This window comes from Rhinolophus sinicus, chromosome 18, assembly GCF_057876585.1.
Source record: "Rhinolophus sinicus isolate RSI-liver-muscle chromosome 18, RSI-T2T, whole genome shotgun sequence".
In the NCBI taxonomy this organism is placed as follows: domain Eukaryota; kingdom Metazoa; phylum Chordata; class Mammalia; order Chiroptera; family Rhinolophidae; genus Rhinolophus; species Rhinolophus sinicus.
In genome coordinates, this window is record NC_142518.1 from 105,176,509 (window position 1) to 105,199,830 (window position 23,322).

Here is a 23,322-nt window from a genome sequence, read left to right on the forward strand (position 1 = left end):
TTATGGTATCATTAGATAGTAAAATTCATGCTAAATTTGCTGTTTTAGGGGTTGACTTTAAAGGTCTGGAATGGATTAATCCGTTTTGCATTACTTTCTACGGGGAAACTGCACCTCGGTTTCAAATGTTTCAGAACTCAAACGGTCTTTCCCGAACAGATTACATTCGAAAACCAAGGTACCCCTGTATAGGCAAATGTCTACATATCCCTCAGTGGATATCTTTTAATAACTGCCATAAACCGAATGTTTGTGTCTCCCAAAATTCATATGTTGAAACCTAATTCCAATGTGATGTTATTAGGAGGTGGGGCCTTTGGAAGGTGATGAGGTCATGAGGGCGGGACTCTCATGAATGGGATTCATGCCTTTATAAAAGAGACCCCAGGGGCTCCGATGTCCCATCTATCATGTGAGAACTGTGAGAAATAAACTTCTGTTGTTTATAAGACACCCAGTCAACGGTATCTGTGGTATAGCAGCCCAAATGGACAAAGACAGAAATCTTGCACTAAATACAGCCAAAACCTAATATGGATGTTTTTCCTTGCAAATGTTCTCCTTCTTTGTTATTTTCTAATCTGAATAATGGCATTATGCAGCCATCCGAGAAATATGTGAGTCACCTAGACTTCTCACTCAATTCCGATTTCAATCAATGACAAAGTCCCTTTATGTGGTACATTTCTCCTTTTTTTTCTAAACCTTGCGCTAAAACCATCTGTTGTCTGGAGGATTATAATAAGTTTCTAATTGTTCTCCTTGCATGTACTTTTGCCCACCTATAATCAACCCGACAAACTGCTGCCTGAGTTGTATTTCTAAAATGTAAATGTAATCATGTTATTCTACATGAAATCCAATTTTCAATAGCAGTGTTTGTCAGTCTTTTTCACTGCAACTTTATAGGAAGAGATACTATGTTTATCAGAACCCAGCGTATGCACAAATGCATATTTGCACATGAACCTACACACACACACACACACACACACTCACACACACACCGTCACATACACACAGTCACACACGTATACAATTGAAACAAAAATGTAACAAAACAACAGTTAATTTTCTTATATGTTTACATTCTGCTATTTGGGACATATTATTTAATTTTTTAAATGCTGGCTTATTATAGCCATTAAATTTATTTTATGGTCTAATGGGATGTGAACCATTGGTTTATAAAATACTAAAGTAGAGGAAAAAAATATCTGCATCCATGAAGCACAGCACATAAAGTCTTTCACAATCAAAAGTAAAACTAGAAAATGTTTTTAAATAAATGGTAATAAAGGAACCTATGAAAATTTGTTGTATGAGTCTGTAAATCTAAAGCTATTCTAAAATAGGATTTACCAAAACTTTGTTGGATACAGCTCAAGCAGTATTCAGAAATTTAAAGTGAAAGGGAGGCTTCACTAAAAACAGGCATAAGGAAGCTTTCTGGAATGATGGTAATATTCTATAGTTTAAAAGCTGTGAATACACGGATGTATGTATTTGTTCCAATTCAATAAATAGTACTCCTAATGTTTAAGCATTTTATTATATGTAAAATGTACCACTAAAGGAAAAAAGGAACTATAAGGACATTTTAAACTATAATTAAAGATATGCATGCTGAAGTGTTTAGGATGTATTATAGTAATATATGCAACTAATTTTGATATGTATCAAAATCTAAGACGTATCGATAGACATGTGAGAAAGCCAGTAGAATAAAAGGTTAAGGGTAGACACTAGTTGGGGTGGTATATGGGTTTTCACATTCAAACTCTTGCAACTTTTTAATATGTTTGAAATAGTTCCTAACAAAATATTTAAAAAGTCATACTGTGTGAAATAATACAGACACAAAAGAGTACAGATTGTAAGATTCCATCTATATGCTATTTAAGAACAGTTAAAAGTAATCTATGGGGACAAACATGAGAACAGTTATTGACAACAGGGATGGGAATGGACTGGAAGGGGTAAAAGGAAATATTTTGGGGTAACAGAAATACTCTGTGTGGTGGTGGTTACATGGACATATATATTTATTAAAATTCATCACATCTACACTGAACATCTGTGCATTTCACTTGACATAAATTGTGACTGAATCAAAATAGGTTATGATATTGATATCAGAGACAAAAGCATTAAACAACACAATGAAGGGTACTTCATAGTGAGAAAAATGAACCATGAACAATGCATGTTTTCAGTTACGAATTTTATGTACCAAATAACATGGCATCAAAATGTACACTGTGATACCACAGGTGTGATAAAGAGTCTGATTCCATCATTGTTTAACTGCAGTCAAGCCCCGCTACTCCTCGCCTTCTGCACGGTGATAAGAAAGTCTCACCCCTTTAGTGCTGGTGGGAAGTTCCAGCCATGCGAGCCCAGGCCCACACAGGGAGAACTCCCACTCCAGCCCACCCCGCCCCATCCACGATGGAAACCTCAAGCCAGTCTCCTTTACCTGCCCTATCAAGCCGTTTGCAGACCTCGTTGGGAGCTACCCGCTTTCAAACACTTTTGGTACATATGTGGTATTATCGGTCTTAACATCTGTACCAAATTTGGGATGAGAGGGTCCATCCCACTTCTGTGGCATGACCACTTAAAACAGTCATGCAATAAATAGATCAGAAAGATAGCCTTTCATTTCCTTCTTTTGCCCTTGAAATGTCATGTAAACAAACAAAAAAATGTATCTTTTGCTGCATGACAAAATACCTGATTACTTAGAGGCAGGAAAATAATTTATTACTATATTTCTCACAGTTCTTGGTGTTGACTGAGTTCAGGTGAATGGTTCTCACTAGGATGCCATCAAATGCCATGGATGGAATCAAGTGAAGGCATCTTCACTCACATGTCTGGTTCCTGGGCTGGGGTGGCTGGAAAAGCTGGGAACTGTCAGTCTCTCCACATGGTCTAGGGCTTTGTCACAGCATGTCATTCTCAGGTTAGTCACACTTCCTGCTGCTGTCTGGCATCCAAGAGGCAGGAGGTAGAAGCTGCCAGGTCCGTTATGTGCTGTGCCGGGAACTGGCACAGTGCCATTTCTGCATGATTTCATTGGTCAAAACAATCACAGGATTTGTCAAGATTCGAGGGGGTGGAGAAGCAGGCTCCTTTGGATGGGAGCGTGGCAAGTCTCATTGCAGAAGAGCATGGGGGATAGGCGTTATCCCTGTGGTCATCTTTGGAAAACACTATCTTCCGTGATAAGGATAAGGGACTGAATCACCTGACATCAAGTAAAGCTAATTGATGTATGTGGAACTCTATCACCTGAAAACCGAAACCCTCCACCCTATTCCAATACACATAAAGCATTCACTACAGTGACCCTAAAGAAAAATTAATACACCCCAAATCATTAGAAGCAGGGCAGACATTTTCTGATCATTATATCTGAACAATAATACTCGTCGTGGATTATAAAACTAAAAAAGCAAATATTCATCCTCTCTGGAAAACTTAAATACAAAATAAAATTTAAATCCTCTACCAAACAACTTGATTCACAGAGCAAATCACAACGAAAATGTTAGAATCTCAGGAAATAGCAACAATGAAAATGGTATATATAAGGAACTCTAAGATAATAGCTCAATCACAGCTCAGAGGTAAATTCATACAGACATTTTTATTATTTAGAATAGGCTTGTGGTTATAACAAATGATCTGCACATAGAATGGCTCAAACACAACAGAGGTATATCTCTTACTCACGTAAAAGTACAGTGTAGGCGAAGAGCTCAGAGGGCTACCCTCTTCCACACAGTCATTGGGAGCCTCTGGCTAATGGAGGTTCTGCCATATTGAATTTCTGGCTTTCAGGGCTTCCCTAGGTGTCATCTCCATTCCATCCACCTAAAAGGGCAAAACAGCAGAGATGGATAAAGTGTTTTCTTTTGTTTTGTTTCTTTGTTTTTTTACAGTGCAGGCCTTAAAGTGGCACAGCTCATTTTGGCTCACATTCCATTGGCTAGAACTGAGTCACATAGCTACCCAGAACTGCACCTCTAGGGAATATGAGCTAAAGGAGCAGAGTCAGCATGCATGAAAGCAACCTTTCAGTTAACAAGTGTTTATTGAGTGTCTAGTGTTTATTGAGACCTGTACTAGGAATTTGGGATTTAGTGATGAATATAAATGAGACACACCATACTCTCATGAATCTTAGAGTGTAATGAGAAAGCAAGGAATTATAATAACATATGGGTTATGATATATTCATACAATAGAATGTTTTCATCAGTGGAAATCAATGAATTAGAGCAGTATCAACTTGTATACACCTTAACATATTGCATAGTGAAAACGAATTGTATAAGGTTACATTTTACATGATATATATATATATATATATATATATATATATATATATGATATAGGAATCTTACATATTAGTAAACTAATTAAGACATGTATGTGTGTGATAAATACCAAATTTAGGATAGTGGACAGCACTGGGAAAGCGAAAGGGTGAAAGAGGGAGGGGAGTGTAATTTCAAGGAGGTTCGGGAGATTTAATTGAATTTGTAATGCTTTGTTCTTTATTTTTGACAAAAACGTTATATATATTTGAGGTATGCAACGTGATATTTTGATATATGTATACATTTTGAAATAATTACCACAATCAAACTAAATAACATATCCATCACCTCTCACAGTTACTATTTTTGTGTGGGGGTGATGAGAACCGTTGATATTTACTCTCTCGGCAAATTTCAAGTAAAAAATATATTATGACTGACTATAGTTACCATGCTGTAAATGAGGTTTCCAGAAATTATTCTTCTTATAGCTGAACGTTTGTACCATTTCATCAATATCTCCCCTTCCCCCTACTGGAGACTCTGGTAACCACCATTCTATTATTTGTTACTATGAGTTTGACTTTTTTTTTGGTAATGCTTCGTTCTTTACCTTGGTCATGGGAACACAGGTGTTCATTATATTATACTTTTCATATTATTGTATGTTTGAAATTTTCATAATGTAAAGAAAGTTCTGAAAGCACTTAAAAATGAAACCATAATCTTATGCATATATTCAGGAGTAAATTCATGTACAACTGCTTTTGTCATCGTCAGTAAATATTTATGCAAAGCTTTCTTTTTAAGGAGTGTGGGGAAGACACAACATTCATTATTTACTAGTCCAAAGAGTGATTATATCATGCTGGACAGGAATGGAGAGTTCAGTGATTGGATCAGTGACTCACGAGCATCTCCTGGACAAATAAGCAGTGCCTTATATGGTCAGTCTGGCCATCTCTGCTTCTGCCTATTCAGATGATTTCCCTTTAAAGGGCCCCTCAATCCCACTGACAAATTACTAAGGGTTTCCCCAAAGCTGGAGCAGGGTGGTTGTTCCTACTAATTTAGATGCCCGTTACTTCTTGCTTCTGGCCTTGGGAATTTACGATTGATTGAGAGGCTGAGCAAGCACCAGTCTCTGCCAGATTTGTTTTCTTCCTGGAATTATAGATCAAGTAAAACTTTAGTTGACTGCCTGACAAGTCATTCTGGAGAATTCTATCTGATAGCAAGTAATGCCAAAAGCCCCACTGGGTCATGCAGTTTGAATCCCTGAGTGAGCAAATGAACCCGTTGGGGCTTCTTTGTTTCTCCTGGATGCAAAACTCTTTTCTCTCGGATAAGAACACCATTAGGCTGGCGCGTTGGGGTAGGGGACATCTCTAATCTTCCTTAGAATGTAAAGTTGGCTTCTGTGCTTCATTCCAGTATGTCCCGTTATCACTTATTTTTTATTTATTAGTGAGAGTGCAGGAGATGCACTGGAGAGGCCCTGAGTTTCTGATTTCTCCAATTTCTCTGGCTCCCCATTTAAACCAATATAGCACTTGTTTACCTAATCAGTACACCTATTTTAATTTTAGAAATTGGCCGCTACAGAGAATTTGACTACTTCCATTCAGCAAAGTTCATGACTATAGACATTTCAGCAGTCTCAATAACGCTGGCTGAAGTCAGAAAGGACTTCCTTAACAGAGCTTTCCCTGTCATTCTAGATTTTCAGGTGAACAACCATGGATCGCAGCACTTATTATTCAACATTTGTGGGGGACTTTTTTGTGTTTTTTTGTTGTTGTTTTTAATCTTTCAGCACCCTAGAAAGACATTGATGGCATGGTCAAAATGAGTGATTTGAAAATAAAATAGTAAAGGGACTATTAATACAGCTGTGTTCAGGGTTTAGGAAAACCAGTGACGGGAGGGTGGTATCCCAGGACTAACAACAGGTAGGTCTTACGACTGTTAGACCTAAAAGTACAAATGGAGGGACCAGCTACTGAAATTTAGTCGGTAGATGTATGGAGAGGGCTCACTGGCAGGAGCTGTGGGCTTCCATAAAGGGACTAAACCATGGTTACCCAACAGAGTGTGCAGCATGGGAATGAAAGCCCTGAGCTCATTTTTCTTCTGCCCATCTATTTTTTTCTCATGGTCAGATCCCAGCCAGATACTGAAGGTCAAGGGAAATCGCTGACGAAGTCCATGTGGGTCAGCCTACCATGGCACAGAGCTGGGTAGAGAAGGGTGAAGGGTGGTTCTAAACGGACAGATAAGATAACGAGCATGCCTCACTCTCTGACAGTTTCTTTTTTAAAGACTTGATTTGTTTTTAGAGTAATTTTAAGGTCACTGAAAATTTGAGAGGAAGATACCGAGATTGCCTATATACCTCTTACCCCCTCTCATGCACGGCCTCCCCCATTACCAACTTCCCCCACCAGAGTGGGACATTTGTTACAACTGATGATCCTACACTGACATATCACAGTTACTCAAAGTCCATAGTTTACCTTAGGGTTCACTTTTGGTGTTGTACATTCTATGGATTTGAATAAATGTATAATGACACGGATCCATAATTATAATGTCAGAGCATTTTCACTGCCCTAAAAATCCTCTGTGCTTCTCCTATTCATCCCATCCCCTACCCTAACCCTTGGCAACCATTGATCTGTTGACTGTCTCCATAGTTTTGCCTTTCTAGAATGTCATATAATTTGAATCATACAGCATGGAACCTTTTCAGGTTGACTCTTTCATTTAGCAATATGCATTTAAGTTTCCTCCATATCTTTTCATGGTGTGATAGCTCATTTCTTTTTAGCGCTGAATGACTTGTAGTTTCTTACTGAAGATCATAAGAGTAGCTGATACTACAATGGCAGTTTCCTAGAACTCTCTCTTAAGCTTAAGCCACAGTGGTTACATAAGCTGAATCTTTTCCTCTGGTTCACATGGTCAACGGAAGAGATGCACCATACATTTTCTGAGATTATATGTGATCCTCCAGAAAAACCTAAGAGAGTCTGAATCATGTCGTCTCATTGTCCTAATACCAAATTCTTAGGAAAGGCATTCTGTTAGGACTAGATTGGTTCAAGACCAGATTGACTTTAATAAATCAACTATTTCAGATTGGGGTAAATACAAGGCCACAGAGCAGAAACAAAGTTGCTTGGAGCCACCTCTTTAATCCTGTGGCTCAGAATGTGGGGTAGGCAGTTCTAGGAGATGAAAAGAAAACCAAATACCTGTTCAATGGTGGTCATATTATATCCATCCATGTGATATACTTTCTCCTAATATAAGCTATCACTATAATGTAGCGAAATGATCTCCAGACTTAGATCCATAAACCTTGTTTTGAATCACTACTGTCATTTACAAGCCATGTGTTATTCAATAAGTCACTAAACTCTCTGAACCTCAACACCATTATCTCTAAAATTGGCTTTAATAATACCTGCTGTAACTACTCACTGGGTTTTCATGACCAAAGGACTATAAATAAATTATTATAAATGAATTAAATGAGATAATGTATGCGAAAGCTCTTTCAGCAATTATAAGTCAATGCAATTTTAAGTTGTTTGTATTGTTTAAACAGCAATTCTTCCATTCTTTTTCTAACTTCCCAAGTTAGATGTACAGGCCACTAAGTTTCAGTGTTTCCTTTTAAATATAGAACTAAATGCTATACATTTCACTTTAAATATGACAGCTGAATCCAATGAATTTTGATATGGTTATTTTCATTAGCACTCAGTTTCCTAGTTTCCTAATTTCCATTTTTATGTATTCTTTGTCTCCTGACTTTTTAAGGTATGTTTTCTTTTTAATTCCAAATCTATGGATTTTTAAAATTTTATATTTTTCTTATTGGTTTCTAACTCAATTTCACTGTGGCCAAAGAATGAGGTCTGTATTCTTTGACATGTACCATGGTAGATTGTTGCTTTGGTGGCTTTCAGTGTACGACAACTCCCTTTATTCATTCCCTTCTACAATATGCCTACCATATTGACTCTGGACTTGGCCATTTGATAAGCTCTGGACAATGAAACATTAGCAATAAGAACACAAGATGGAACTTTATAAATACAGTGGTACCTTGGTTTTCAAACATCTCCCTTGATGAACATTTCGGTTTACAAACACTGCAAATTTTATGGATCTATGGTATTGTTAGATAGTAACATTCATGCTAAATTTGCACTTTTAGAGGTTGATTTTAAAGGTCTGGAACGGATTAATCCATTTTGCAGTACTTTCTATGGGGAAACCGTGCGTCGGTTTTCGAAAGTTTCAGAACTTGAACGATCTTCTGGAACGGATTATGTTCGAAAACCGAGGTACCACTGTACTAGCGATTAGTGTTTGTCATCTTGAGACATTACTTCCGGGAACCCAAATACCATGCTGTATAAAGCTACATGGAAAGGCCATGTGTTTTGGTTATCTGTTGCTGTGTAACAAACCACCTCCAAATTTCATAGCTTAAAACAACTATTTCTCATTGTTTTATGAGGTGGCTGGGTGGTTTTCTACTTAGTGTGGTCATGGTAGCTGGGGCGTGGGGGTAGCTGGAATGTCCAAAATGGCTTCATTCATATGGCTACCAATTGTCTGGGAACACAGATGGGGATGTTGACCTTGCTTCTCTCCCATGTGGGCATTCCCAAATGGTTGCTTAGGCTTCCTCCCAGCTTGGCAGGTGGCTTCCAAGGAGTGTTTCAAAAGGACATAGCATTACTTAACAGCAGAGCCCATACTCCAAGGGGGAGGAGCAAACAGGCAAAGATAACAATGAATTGAGAAGCATAAACTGTAAAAAAGTCTAGCATTCTAGATACGAATTCCACAAAAGCAAAAGCATTAGAACAGGGAGGCTAATAACACGTAATTAGTCTAATAAACTTACTAAAAGATATAAGCAATATAAAAAAAGAACACAAGAAGATGAAGAAGAAAATTGTATTAAGTGGAAAAAACTACATAATAATCGAAATAAACTATACAAATACATCAGATAAAGAACAGAATAGATATCACTGAGGAAGAAATCAGGAAATTTATAAACCAGATTGAAGAAATCTCATAAAAAGAGTAAGAAAAGAAAATAGGAACTATAAAAGAAAAGCTAAGAAATATGGATGATAGAAGTAGGCAGCATATAAAAAAGAGAAAAATTAGTGGAAAGATTTGAAGCAATAACAAAGATAAACTTTCCCCAACTGAAAAATGAAAGACCTCAGAGCGAAAGCTTCCATAGGGGGCCAATGTGGAAGAATAAGAAAAAGCCAGACCTAGACACGCATAGCGGGGAAAGTATTAATAGAAAATAGAAAAATAAATCTTTCAGAAAGAGAAGATGACATGTAAAGGAACAAAAACCAAATTCACGTTAGATTTTTCAACAGTAAAACTGGACTTATAACAATAATGGAGTAGAATTTTTGAAGTACAGAAGGAAAATAACTGAGAACGTGCAATTTGTATTCAGCCAAAGCATCTTTCAAATGTAAAGTCATTATAAAAATCGTAAGTGTAAAAGGACCCCAGGATTTTGCCACACAAAGCCTCAGACTGCAATAGTTTGAGTGAAGTGCTTAAACAAGAGACAACAAAGGGGAGGAGATAAACAAAATGAAGGTGATCAAATATGTTGGCAAGATTCAATGCTAGCATTTTAAAACCTAAGGCCAAGGGGAAAAGGGGAGAAAATCTATTCATAGTAACTCACAGTTCAAGTATTTCCACGATGGAGGTTGGGAGTGTGGGAGACCAATGAATGTGTGATGACACTAAAGTTCTTGGCTTATGACAATAAAATAAAGTAACAAAGGATAAGGTGAAGCAGAAAAATTAGGGGACAAATGGAAATATGATAGTATGACAGAAATAGGTCTAAATATATCACTAATTAGAATACATGCAAATGGAATAAACTGGCCAGTTAAAAGACAAAGATTGACTAATTGGGGAAAATTAAAATAAGTGCAGTGTACTAGAGGTACATTAAGTACATACAAAGTTGTAAGTAAAATGATGGAAAAAAAACATATGAAGAAACCATAAATCCAAAGAAAGCTAGCATGGGTATATTAGTATCAGATAAAATTAGACATTAACACACACAAAAATATCATTAGGGATGGTAAAGTTCACCACATATAAAGTTAAATATTTACATTATAATAGAAGATCTAGCAATGTGAAATATGTATGGACCTACTAAAATAGCCTTAAAATTTATGAAGTAATATTTGTAGAATCGCAAAAATAAAGTGATGGAACTATCTTCCTTTTGAAGATTTCAAAACAACTCTCAATTGATAGGTGAATCATAAAAATAAAATTAAAAAGGATATAAAAGATATGAATGAAACATTTAAGCTTCACCTAATGGATATTCAGATGTTATATAATTGATATCAGGATATTGTGTAATGGAAATTAGGATATATGTGCGAGTATATTTGTGTGTAGGTAGGTCGATAGATGAAAGATAAATAGATAGATAGATAGATAGATAGATAGATAGATAGATAGATAGATAATAGATAGATGATAGCCTTCCAACAATTAGAATATCCATAATTTCTTAAGTACACAGGGAAAGTAAAATATTGAACTAGGTCATACCATAAAGAAAACCTCAAAAAATTTCAAAGACTGGGTGTCATACAAACCATGATCTCAGATCTCGCTTCAATTACATTAAAAATATGAAAACAAAAATATTCCCACCCATATTTGGACAGTACACCGTGGGTGCCAAAAAATGTGTACAAGTGGACACTTTGGTCAGTGTTGCTCAAGCAGTAGTTCACCATAATCAGAAGTGTCTGGATGCTGATGGTAACCACTTTGAGCACCTCTTGTCATTGCAGATGTCACACGTGACTTGTATTCATCTTTTGTTACCAGTATATATTGAGTATTATAATTTTAATACAGTTTTTTCCTTTCTTAAAATGTGTATACATTTTTTTGGCACCCCTGGTATACTACCAACAAACCCATGGGTTAACAAAGAAATTTTAAAAAGTGTTTTAAATATAAACCCCCACCTTGTACGAGTTCAAGGTCTCCTGTAATCTTACGACCTTTCAAATACAAGCCTCTTCCTTATTAAGACAAGAAAATTCCCCAAACAACTTATTGCGGTGGATTTCTGTTCTCTTGCTACATTTCATTCTCTGGGCATTTCCCTAATTTTATTGTGAGTTCGGGTATTTATTTGAGATGATGTTACTTTATTTTATCCAGCATTTCTTGGTCGGTTTTGGTTTTGGATTTCTGGAGGGTTTTCAGGATATCTAGGCTGTCATATTGCTGGAAATGGAAGTCTTTATTCTCTTTTATTCATTCATATAAATCTATCTATATCCTATTTGTGTCAAACCTAGGTTGGTAGATATAATGCTTTCACTAAAGATTATTTAGCAGATAAAATCTATCTAATTATGAAAGCATATAACACTAAAATATGTATCATAAAGATGCTAAAAGTGAAATTTAAAAATAGATGTTAAAACCAATTGAAAAAATACCACCATTTTCCTATCCATAACCAAATAATGCTTTGTAATTCCCATCTGATCTATTTCCTGCCTTCCTGATATTTTCTACATTTAGTCATATTATGTACAGTTCCTGCCTCTGGCACAGCTAAAAACATAAACCAATTGGGATTTTCAATGCTATGACTGTGAATCAAATTACTTTGTCATTTGGACAAGAAAATGAACAATAAACTCAGTGACAGTTAAGAAAACCAAAGACCTGACAGGTAACCAAACCCCCCGTCCCTCTCAGCACATGGAGATTGTATCAGAGGTCACAAATGTCAAAACGTCCTGCCCAGGATGTGGATGGTAAACACATGCTTAATCTTGAATCTGACAACAGGCTAGTTGTCAAGGGTAGTTTTATGATGTTTATGGTGTAATATGACTTGTTTATTTGATGAAGCACTTCTCAGAGTTGCCAAAACAAAGAGCATTCGCCTGTACTAATAACCCTGAATGATCTGAAGTTACATTTTTACTTATCCTTTCTTTCTTCCATTATTTGAGTATGTTAGCTAGCTGAATGAATTGCCTCTGATGTCAATACAATTCAGTAATTTCTTTCCGTTTTTCCCTGTCCCATCTTAGTAGTCTACGGTGTCTTGTGTGTGTTCTATCTGCAGCTGTCTTCGCAATGTCTGTTCTCACATCGGTATGTTGCTAGAGTGACAGCTGGCTGAGCTGTAGCTTATGAGTATAAAACAAGTAATTGCCTCTCCTTTTGGACCTGACAGAGTCTTGTGTAGATTGATATTAAGGAAGCTACAAGTGATTTTTAAACTTCAGCAAAATAGAACAATTCTATAGATTTTACCCTTGGATTTGGAGTGTCATGTGGTTTGAAGATGGTTCAATAAATAGCCTGACTTTCTCCTTTATAAAATGTGCTCTTTACTATGCTGGCTTTCATGGAATTATCTATTACTTTCAATTCATTGAATTTGAAAAGCGAAACTAACCTCTTATGTATCTCATTTAATGTTCCCATATGTGTAGGTAGGCAGTGCAAAAGCTCAATTTAATTTTATCAAAGTTCTCTAGCACAAAGCATTCCATCGCTTCATTTCCCACTAACCCACTGCTTACAATTAACACTCCAGCCACACTGGCCTATGGATTTCTTTTACCAGTTACAAAAATACTCACCCTATCCCTTATCCCTATATTAGCCTGTCAGTTTTCCATGGCAGCAAAACTGTCCTCATCAGTAATCTTCCACAGTGTAACCTTTCTTGCAAATAGTAAGCCCTCAATAAGTGTTGAATTAAACATACTTAATATTCTACTTTGGACATAATTTATTTTTGTTTCATAGAGAAAAAACTTGGTACACATTAGTATAGAAATTGAATTCAGATTTCATGTTTTCTATTCTTGTTTTTCTGTTCTCTTTTCTTTACCAATATGAGGCTGGAAACTTCAGGCAGGTCTGAAGCCTCATTTTAATGAGGTAGATGCCTGGAAGTGGCTTCTGATTTAATCCAGGCCAGAGTCTTGTACTAGCTCCCTTACTGATAAGGTGACTGAATGGATATGAATGTTGAAAGGCAAGATGCATTAATACCCTCATGCAATTGATTTATGCATCATCAGGCCAGCTGGCTGGTGTGGAGTCAGGATTTCTTCATGTCTCTCAGAACAATGAGAGGTTGCCACAGGGGAATGAGACCGCTCCCCCCCCAGAAAAAACAACAACAAAAAGATGAGCAGGACAGTGCTCGGCTTTATCTTCTTGAAAGACTTGATCAAATCCTAATCCTGATTATGCAACATCATTGACAATTGTGTGGCCTTATGTGGGGCTGGAAGAGCTGTACCTCCAACTGGGAAAATGCCGTGTCTCTTTCTCTATGTTGCCATCTTGGATCAGTTAATTTGCTAGAATTTTTACTTATGTTAAAGTAACTCGTATCACGTGTCTCTAGGTTGATATTAACACAGTCCTTATGACACCGGCCTGTGTCGTAGTGCTACTATATAATTGAAAAGCATAATGACTGGAATATGAGTGATGTTTTTGTACAGAAACCCTGTAACTTATGCAAACAAATGAGCGAGTGCTGTCATTTTTTTGAAGCCTTCTTCAGGAATTTGTTTTCTAAGATCACATTTCCTCTAAATAATACATCTACTTTGCTTTAATTTTCTTATTTTCTACAGTGTCCTCATGGTACTTCCATTGCTACTTAATAACTGTAAGACCTTGGAAAAATCTCTTATGAACCTCTTTTATCATCTATAAAATTCAGATAATGGCACATATTTCATGGGCAGGCATGTAGTCTGAATTTGAGGGAAAGGATATTCAAATATTCATGGGAAATAGTCTACTATCAGGTCCTCCAAAAAGAGGATCTGAAATCTAAAATGAATTTCCAGGAGACTCATGAGGTGGCTCTTGTAGTATTCCAGGACAGATATGATAAGGGACTGAACTAAGGTGATGGCTACAGGAATGAAGAGGAAGGAGCTGATTCAAGACATATGATGTAAATGTCATGGTCATGGTCGGGAACGAGGGAAAAGCATCTAGGATCACTGCCAAATTTCTGACGTGGCTACTGGATGAATAGTTATATCAGTAAAAAGATAGAGAACATTGTAAGATGGGAAACAATGGGTTCAATTTTTTCAATATCTCATATTTATTGAAATATGTCAGACCCTAAGTTAAATGCTTTATGGGGGTATCTCATTTAACACACATGACTTTCTTATGAGGTTAGTGACACAATTATCCTTATTTTCAAGTAAAGAAACTATGGCTTACAGAGGGTAAATAACTTGCCCACATTAGAAAGCCTAATTCTAGAGCATGTCCCGCCCAATCAATGGTGGATACTGCCTTTGTTTATTTTTAAATGTGCCCAAATTTCCTATTATCAAACTAGCACATCCTTACTCTTCTTGTGGTCTTTAAGTCTTTCTTAAAGAAATTTTCTAAGACTGTTTTACCAAACATTGAATTCTATTTTCTTTATTGAATGTATTTGAATTCCTATAGTTGAATTTCATAGACGTGTCTTCAGACGTACAAAAGGTAAATTTTTCTGTTACTGAAGCCTCCACTGGCACTCAACAGTGGTAAGATGATTCAGTCGGACTCAAAATCAACTTAGTCACTTCCAGTTTACAACTCAGTTTCTTTTGCATCGTCAAGTCGAGAATTTCCCTCTCCCTCTTCTCCCTAGGAGGATGGAAGGTGTTTCTGTCTGTCTTGAAATCAGAGGGAGCTGGGGGCATCTGGTCCACAGTAACCAGGAGTCTCCATTGTCTTTCTCTGAGATGTAGGTCATATTCTTCTATTGATTTCATTGTATTTTGCTCTCTACTGTTGATGGTTGTGTGTGGTCTTGCTGTGATCACCAGTCACTGAGACCTTCAGATCCTGGAAACTTGAGTGTTTTCATTTAAGTCTGTGCAAGCTCAAATACACTGGCCTAAGCCCTCCACTCAGCCACTGCTCCGGCTTCTGTCAGTACCTCCCCTGGCCCCCAGTACCACAGTGTGTTCTGGGAAATCACGGTTACCCCCTGCCTCCATTCTCACTTTGTAGCTTATGTATGTTTAGTTTTAAATGTGCAGTTTGTGGTACTTGTGGGAAAGTCAAGAAGAGATGGTTAGTGAGCAATAGAAATCTGAGTCTGGAACTCAGGAGAGAATTCTGGGATTGAGACAGTTTTTACAGATGCATCAGTATATACATGCTGGTTTTAGACACAGATGCTAATCATATCACCCAGGAACCATGCGTGAAGTTATAAAAATGGAGGCCAAAACCATGGGTCACAGTGATAGTTACATGGTATGTAGAGGAAGCAGAGCCCACAAAGTATATTGACAGATACACATCTGGGTGAGCTAGCTAGTGAATGTATTATATTATTCTCAGGTATTTCAAAGAGCGCATATAACTGTGTCTAAAAAAAATAGAGACCTTTTTAACAGGGACTGGCTTGCATTTCCTTTCAAAAAGTCAGTTATACACAGGTACAGTATGAAGGAAGTTGGTTTAATACAAGTTGGTGTCGAGAGGACCTAGCAGGATTGGGTTTAGTTGACTATGATCTCAATGCCAAGAGTAAGATACAATCCATCTGAGCAAAACTGATTTTTCAAAATAGCTTTCTGACTGCCTTCCTTTATGTTTTTTTTATTAGTTTCAGGTGTACAAAACAACATGGTGATTAGACATTTCCTTCCTTCCTTTATCTTATAAGGCCATTTGTCTTCAAATTAGCAGTCGGCTCTTTTCTGGCTCTTAAGGATGCAAAGTGTGTATCACTTCATCTGCTATTTTTGCCAGCTTCTGCTTTAGGATTCCTGTAATTGTTGTCTCATAATATCAGCATCCTCCAGTGTCTAATATCCACCTTGCTTCATCATGAAATAACTTGGCCAGTGTACCTTATGCCACTTTCTTGGCCACTTTAGTACTTCTCATTCTCAACAGTTAGTCTAATTCAGCGTTGAATTCACTATACCCAGACCTCTTGGATTCAACAACCTGGATCGAATAGTCACTTGTCAAGCTGGTATGAATTACTCAAACTGATATGCTTCTTTGGCCAACTTGGATTAAACCAGAGCTCAGGCTGGGCTGCCTTATCAATATTTGAGCCTTTCATTCAACATATTTCTGGGTAATTGGAGAAAATATATTCATGAGTCCAATAGTTTCTCCAAGTAATACCATCTTTCTTTTCATCCTCTCTACCATTACTGACCTGACTCTGACGATCTAGATTTTTCTGATTTATTTATGGTAATTCTTGAACATCTTTGTCCGCATCTTTTGTCTGTTCTCTCTGAAAACTGTGTTAAGTTGCGGATATGTTTGTTTCATTTTTGTAAATTTACTACTACTACTATTACTACAATTACTACCACTACAGCAGTGATCGCCATCGCTCACCTCAGCAAGAATATCAGCTCTTCTTCTTTAACTCAATACTGTGATTGCTATAGGTCCTTGAACCTATACGTATGCTTCTGAAATATCTAAGTCTTTTCTCCATCAGTATTTTAACTGATGTGCATGGTATTGTGTATAGATTCCATTATCTTCTTTAATTCTTTCACTCGAACATACAATTGTAACATATATCTATGTGGCTGTGTTTACCTAGTTCATTGCTTTTCACTGCTGCGTAGTATTACGTAGTATGCATCTACGACACTTTACTGTCTCTTTTACAAAAGTGATGAATGAACACCATGTTTCTGCTCCTTTTTATAGCAAACTTTACTGAAAGAGATGTTTATACTTGTCTTCACTTTTTCACTTCTCATTCTCTCTTGAACACTGAACAATCAGACTCTTGTCCCCAACAGTGCACTATAACGTGGCGTGGAAAAACACATCAGACAAGGTCTCCAATGAATTAGTTGCCAAATCCAGCTGTCATTTTTCAGTTGTCATCTTACTTGACCTTTCAGCTACATGATCCAGCCTACTTCATCAACCACATACCCCAGCACTATCCACTTCATTCATTGGAATCCAACTACATGTGCTACACTGTTATCCCTCAGACACATTAAGCCGGATTCAGTATCATCTCTGCTGTTGCTTGTTATTCTGCCTAAGACCCTCTTACAGCCAGACAGGGACATACATACTCATTTCCTCCATGAATTAGTACCTGCTCAGGAGAGCTCTGCTGTCATTCTCTCTTCCCTTACCCACTTCATGTTAACTCAGGACACTTAGTACTATGTGACATCTCATTAAATCATTACTTATTTATTTTATTTATTGTCTGTCTTTCCTCACTATAATGTAAGCTCCCTGAGGGGGGGATATTTTCTATTTCTTTCACTGCTATATTGCCATGGTTTAGCACAATGCTTGCCTCATAGTAGATATTGAGTAAACTGAAGTTGAATGAATAACTCAAGCATGTCACATGAAATGCTTGTGTAGTTTTTGTACAAGAGACATATTTGTGCTCATTTTTGTGTTTGCTATTTTAGTAGTGTTAGTAGAAAAGAGGCAAACCAATAAATAAATAAGAAAGAAAGAAAGAAAGAAAGAAAGAAAGAAAGAAAGAAAGAAAGAAAGAAAGAAAGAAAGAAAGAAAGAAAGAAAAGAGGCAAACCAGACAATCGAATTGTGATTGGCTGTTACTATGGTCAATCATTTCTGCCCAGGGATGTGTCATGTCATGGGTCCCTTCAAAATAAGCAATGAGATAGAAATTACAGGAACCAAAAGATATAAACCAGTTAAATATTTTTCTTTTGCCCCATTATCTTTTACCTTAAATAATATTAAACAGCATGCAGATATTATTCAGATAGTTTTGGCCCTCTCCTTGTGATTTTTCTATTTTCCCATTGTCTATGCAGTTCTATGCTTCCTACAAGGAGTGGAGAGAGATGGTACATACAGAATTTTGTCTCATTGCTTATTTTGAAGGCACCAGAATTACGTCTAACCAAAGGAAGGAGTCATCCTGGAATTGGGTAAGTACCTAAAAGAGCTATAAAATTGTAAAGGACTATAGAATATTCATTACATAGTAAATGTAATGAAAATTTTATAGAAATAAAAAACAGACCTTTCTCCTATGAAAACCCCTAATATTGAAAACAAGTTACAAACAATATATTTGCCTAAAAAATAACAGCCTTATTGTATATGTCAAATTATAAACCCAAAGAAGCTTGCTATTTCATAAATAGCTACTTCTGCCCTTTAACAGATGCAATTTCCTCTTCTATAAAGAAATAAAACAATCAGTACATTATGAATTATTAAAGGACAAGATGAGCAGATTGACCTCTATTCTAGAAGACCTACCAAACCATATCTGGAAAGCAGAAACTAGTAATTATGTCACTTGGTATTGCCATTTGCACTCCAAAATTAAGTTGTCTTATTGTTTCAGCCCTTGTTATAGTAACTGCCATTTGTTCTGGAAACAGATGGGCCCTTGCTAATTAAGAAAACTGCTGTGGTTCATTAAAGAAATAGCAAACAACCAAATGAAATGTCAGTTCTTAGGGTCACTCAATGGTACAAAGCTTGATCACATTACTCATTTGTTCCATCTTCCTCTGAAACATTGACTTAACCTAATGATTTGCCATACATTACCTTTAAGTACTGTAATTACAAAAACCACACCATACCAAAAGGCTTAAGTATGTGCAGTATTATTTGGGTGTGTGTGTGTGTGTGTGTGTGTGTGTGTGTGTGTGTGTGTGAATATTTCATGAGTTATTTTAGACTCCTAAAAGGATGATTTATAAAATTATTATCTTCATACTTGGAATAGACCTTTGGAATCTTTCACTTACTCGATTGTTCAATACTTACTAAGCTTCTTCCTCTTTACTAGGCTTTATGCTAAATGCTCATGATGCAGACATTAATAAGTCTATCCTTGTCCTCAAGTTTTCAAAGTCTTTTGGGGGACAGAGATACATATAAGGCAATCATAATAAAGATACAATTTTGCCATTGAAATGTATAAGAAATTTTGTAAGTGCAGAAAGAAACACCTAGCTCTAACAGAGTGAAGGGTGGTTAGATAAGGTCTTTGTGGCAGAGATAATATTGTTGGTATATAGGAAAGCTGTTTATCTTTTTATGTTTTTCTTGCTGCTACCTTGAATGCCATTTTACTGATCTTTTCTACTACCTCTAATTTGTTACTTTGTTCTCATTGATTTTCTATGTAGATGAGAATATTACCTGCAATAACACTGACTTTATACCTTCCTTGCCAATGTTAATCACTCATTTCTTATTTTTTATTTTATTGTATTGGATAAGATATTCAGAGCTTTAATGTATTCCATATTCTATTCAATAATTAATAGAAATTGTATCCAATTCTAGTTAGGATATAGAAAGTCAAAAGAGATTGTCCTTACCCTCTCAATGCGGAGAATCTAGATAATATACAAAGTCATAAATTTAAAAAACCCATCAGAGAGCTGAGAATGTCTCAATGAACTAAACACATAGATTTCAAGCCTTTCTAGGTTATAAGAGAACTGCTGCTGCTTCCATCCCTGCCAAAGTGGGAAGTGAAAGAAAAATCCACTAGATAGGCATAGGAGAAAAGAACAAAAGTTTAATAAACATTTAATAGATACATATGGCTTGGAGTTAGACGATAGAATTCTTAAGAGCTCCTGCCTCAGAGCAAGTCTGTATCTACCTGCCAACTCTTTCCCATGGGCCTTCAACAAGATAACAGGGGTAGCACAGCAGACTGAGTATGAAAGGCAAAGGCCTAAAGATAGGACAGGAGAGCTGGCTCTTCATCAAGGTCATTGCAGTGGCCCTCAAAAGGCTTTGGGCAAGGAAGAGATCACCCAAGGAGCAAAAATCCAGGGGCAAGACTGAAAGCCAAGAGAATTCTAAGGCAACGCAATCACTGTCAGCCAAGCTGTAAAGCAGTGATTTCCCATGGATCTGAAAGCTGGTGACTGCAGCATTAAACATAAAGAGTCTTCCAGAGTCTTGCTGACGCTTTGATCTCCTTTGAAAGGGGAATTCTGACCCCACCAATGAAATAATCTAAATCAATGGTGAAATAAATCTAACTAAAATGGAAAAAAAAAGTCCATACTCAGGTAAACTGTAGATTAGATTTACTTGACGCCCCACCTCCAACACATTATGGCCTAACAGAAGAACAGATATGACCTTTTCCTGGGACAAATGGTATGTACTTTAGATTCGACTGTGTTTTTCACACACAATATCCAGCACACAGTAAATTACAAGAAATGTTAAGAAGCAATAAATTATAACCGATGATCAAGAGAGAAAACAGCCAATAGAAGCAACCCAGAGATGGTTGAAATTATCAAGCAGGGGCTTTACAATGACTATGAGAAATATGTAGGGTATTTATTTTTAAAAGTGGACAATGTATGGTAACAGATGAAGAATTTCACTAAAGAGATAGAAAGCATTTTTTAAAATTTCAAAATGAAAATGCTAGGATTAGAAAATACAAGGATTAGAAAATACAACATCATAAATGAAGAACTTATCCAATGGGATTAATAACAGACTAGACCCAGTATAACAAATACTGTTCAGCAAGAAAAGCGACAGAAACTATCACATATTGCTGGTAGATGTGTAAAATATCACAATGACTTCGGATAATTATTTGTCAGTCTCTTACAAAAATTAAATATGCATCTGTACTATGATCCATTGATTACACTCCTAGATATTTACCTGGAGAAATGAAAACACAGATCCATAAAAAGAGACTTTCATAGAATGATAATAGTATCATAATTCATAACAGCCTAAACTGGAGAACAACTCAAATGTCAATCAATTGGGAAATGGATAAAGTGGTATATTCATATAAAAAAATTACAGCTTCAAAATAAGAGTGTAACACATGGATGAATCTCAAAGACATTATGCTCAGTAAAGCCAGACACAAAACAGTACATACTGTGTTTTCCCATTTATATAAAGTTATAAGAAACAAATCTAATCTATATGGATAGAAATTAGGAAGAAGTTACCTATGGGGATTAATGGGAAGAGAAGACAAGGGAATTTCTGGGGTAAAAAAAAAATCATATATTTTTGGGGTGCTGGTCATATGAGTTTATAAATTTTAATGAATTGGACACCTGAGATCTATGCATTTTATTGTATGTAATTTGCACCTGTGTCATAAAATATGTATTCTTAGAGTTGAGGCTATGTAACTAACAAAGAAACACCAACATATAGTGGCTTATATAAAACCAAAGTTTATTTTTCTCTCATGTAACAGTTAAGCTGCTCTGAGCTGGAGGAGCTACTCTGGTCAACGTAGTCACTCAGGGAACCACATTCATATATTCTTTTTGCTCTGCTATTCCCTAAAATTGTCTTCGACTGCATGGTCAAAACAGGGCTGTTGCTATGCTCATGTCCTAGTTCATGGGTAGAGAAAAACAATCCATCGAAGTTCATTTTAATGTGAGATGGCCTGGAATTCAAACACATGACTTCCACTCCCGTTACAAAAGCCCAAAGTTAGTCACATGGCCACTCCTAGCAGAACACTCATCATCTGAGAGTTAAGGCAAGGGAGCTGGGAGAGCATTAAGGAAAGAGAAGGTAAAATATAGTCATCTAAGAGAGCGGGAAAGTAAACTGGGGAAAGTAGTATGGCTTTATTTTTGTTTGTTTATTTATTTAATTTTATTGGTGAACATTGGGGAACAGTGTGTTTCTCCAGGGCCCCTCAGCTCCAAGTCATTGTTCTTCAATTTAGTTGTGGAGGGCACAGCTCAGCTTCAAGTCCAGTTGCTGTTTTCAATCTTCAGTTGCAGGGGGCACAGCCCACCATCCCATGTGGGAATTGAACCGGCAACCTTGTTGTTGAGAGCTCGCGCTCCAACCAACTGAGCCATCCCGCAGCTCAGCTGCAGCTCATCATCTTCAATCTAGTTGTAGAGAGCACAGCTCACTGGCCCATGTGGGAATCGAACCAGCAACCCTGTTGTTCAGAGCTTGCGCTCTAACCAACTGAGCCATCCGGCCACCCCCTTTATTCAGTTTCTTAAATTAAAGTTTATTGGGGTGACAAATGTTAGTAAAGTTACATAGATTTCAGGTGTACAATTCTGTAATACATCATCTATATATCACACAATAGAATACTGTTCTGCCATAAGAAAAAATGAAAGAGTGCCATTTGGACAACATGGATGGATCTTGAGATTATTATGCTAAGCGAAATAAGTCAGACAGAAAAAGCAGAGAACCATATGATTTCACTAATATGTGATATATAAAACTGAAAACAACAAAGGAATAAGACAAACAAATGGAGAAACAAAGTCATAGACACAGACAATAGTTTAGTGGTTACCAGAGGGTAAGGGGGTGGAGGGGGTGGTAGATGAGGGTAAAAGGGATCTAATATATGGTGATGGAAATAGTATGGCTTTAGAAGCACTGAAAGCCTACCTTAGGTTTGTGATTAGGAATTTCAAGTGAGACCAGTTAAAACAGAGTGGCTTTGTTTCTAACCTACTCAGCCCTGCCATACACATATAGAATAGCCTGAGAGTTGTATTCAACCTGGGGTGGCTTTGCTAAAGGAATATAATGAAATGAGAGATGAGCAATTGTGAGTGTACATATAGGAGTGATTATAATGATCGACCTCTTTACAGACAAATAAACAGGCTCATAGAAGGTCAAAGATTCACCCAATATCATGAACCTAGAAATGTGTAGAGCCAGGGGTTGAACCCAGGTCAACCTGTTGACAATTTCTGTCCTTATTACAATGTAGCACAGTGAATCATTGCTTTATGTCAGAGCTGAACAATGCAATTTGATGGATCAAATAATACCTATGTATTAGGGAAGGAGATGCACAACTTTATAAAGTAGTAATCAACTATTTGACTTCATAATT

General features: G+C 36.8%; 1 protein-coding gene across 5 annotated transcripts in view; it reads right to left on the reverse strand.

Annotated features, from left to right (window-relative positions):
* LOC109456650 (putative MAGE domain-containing protein MAGEA13P) overlaps positions 1-23,322 on the reverse strand; it is a 105,560-nt gene that overhangs the window by 66,540 nt on the left and 15,698 nt on the right. For all 5 annotated transcript variants that reach the window (XM_074323732.2, XM_074323734.2, XM_074323735.2 and 2 more), the window contains one exon: positions 3,742-3,882. The gene's annotated coding sequence lies outside the window, so the exon portion shown is untranslated. The remainder of the gene's footprint in view (positions 1-3,741; positions 3,883-23,322) is intronic.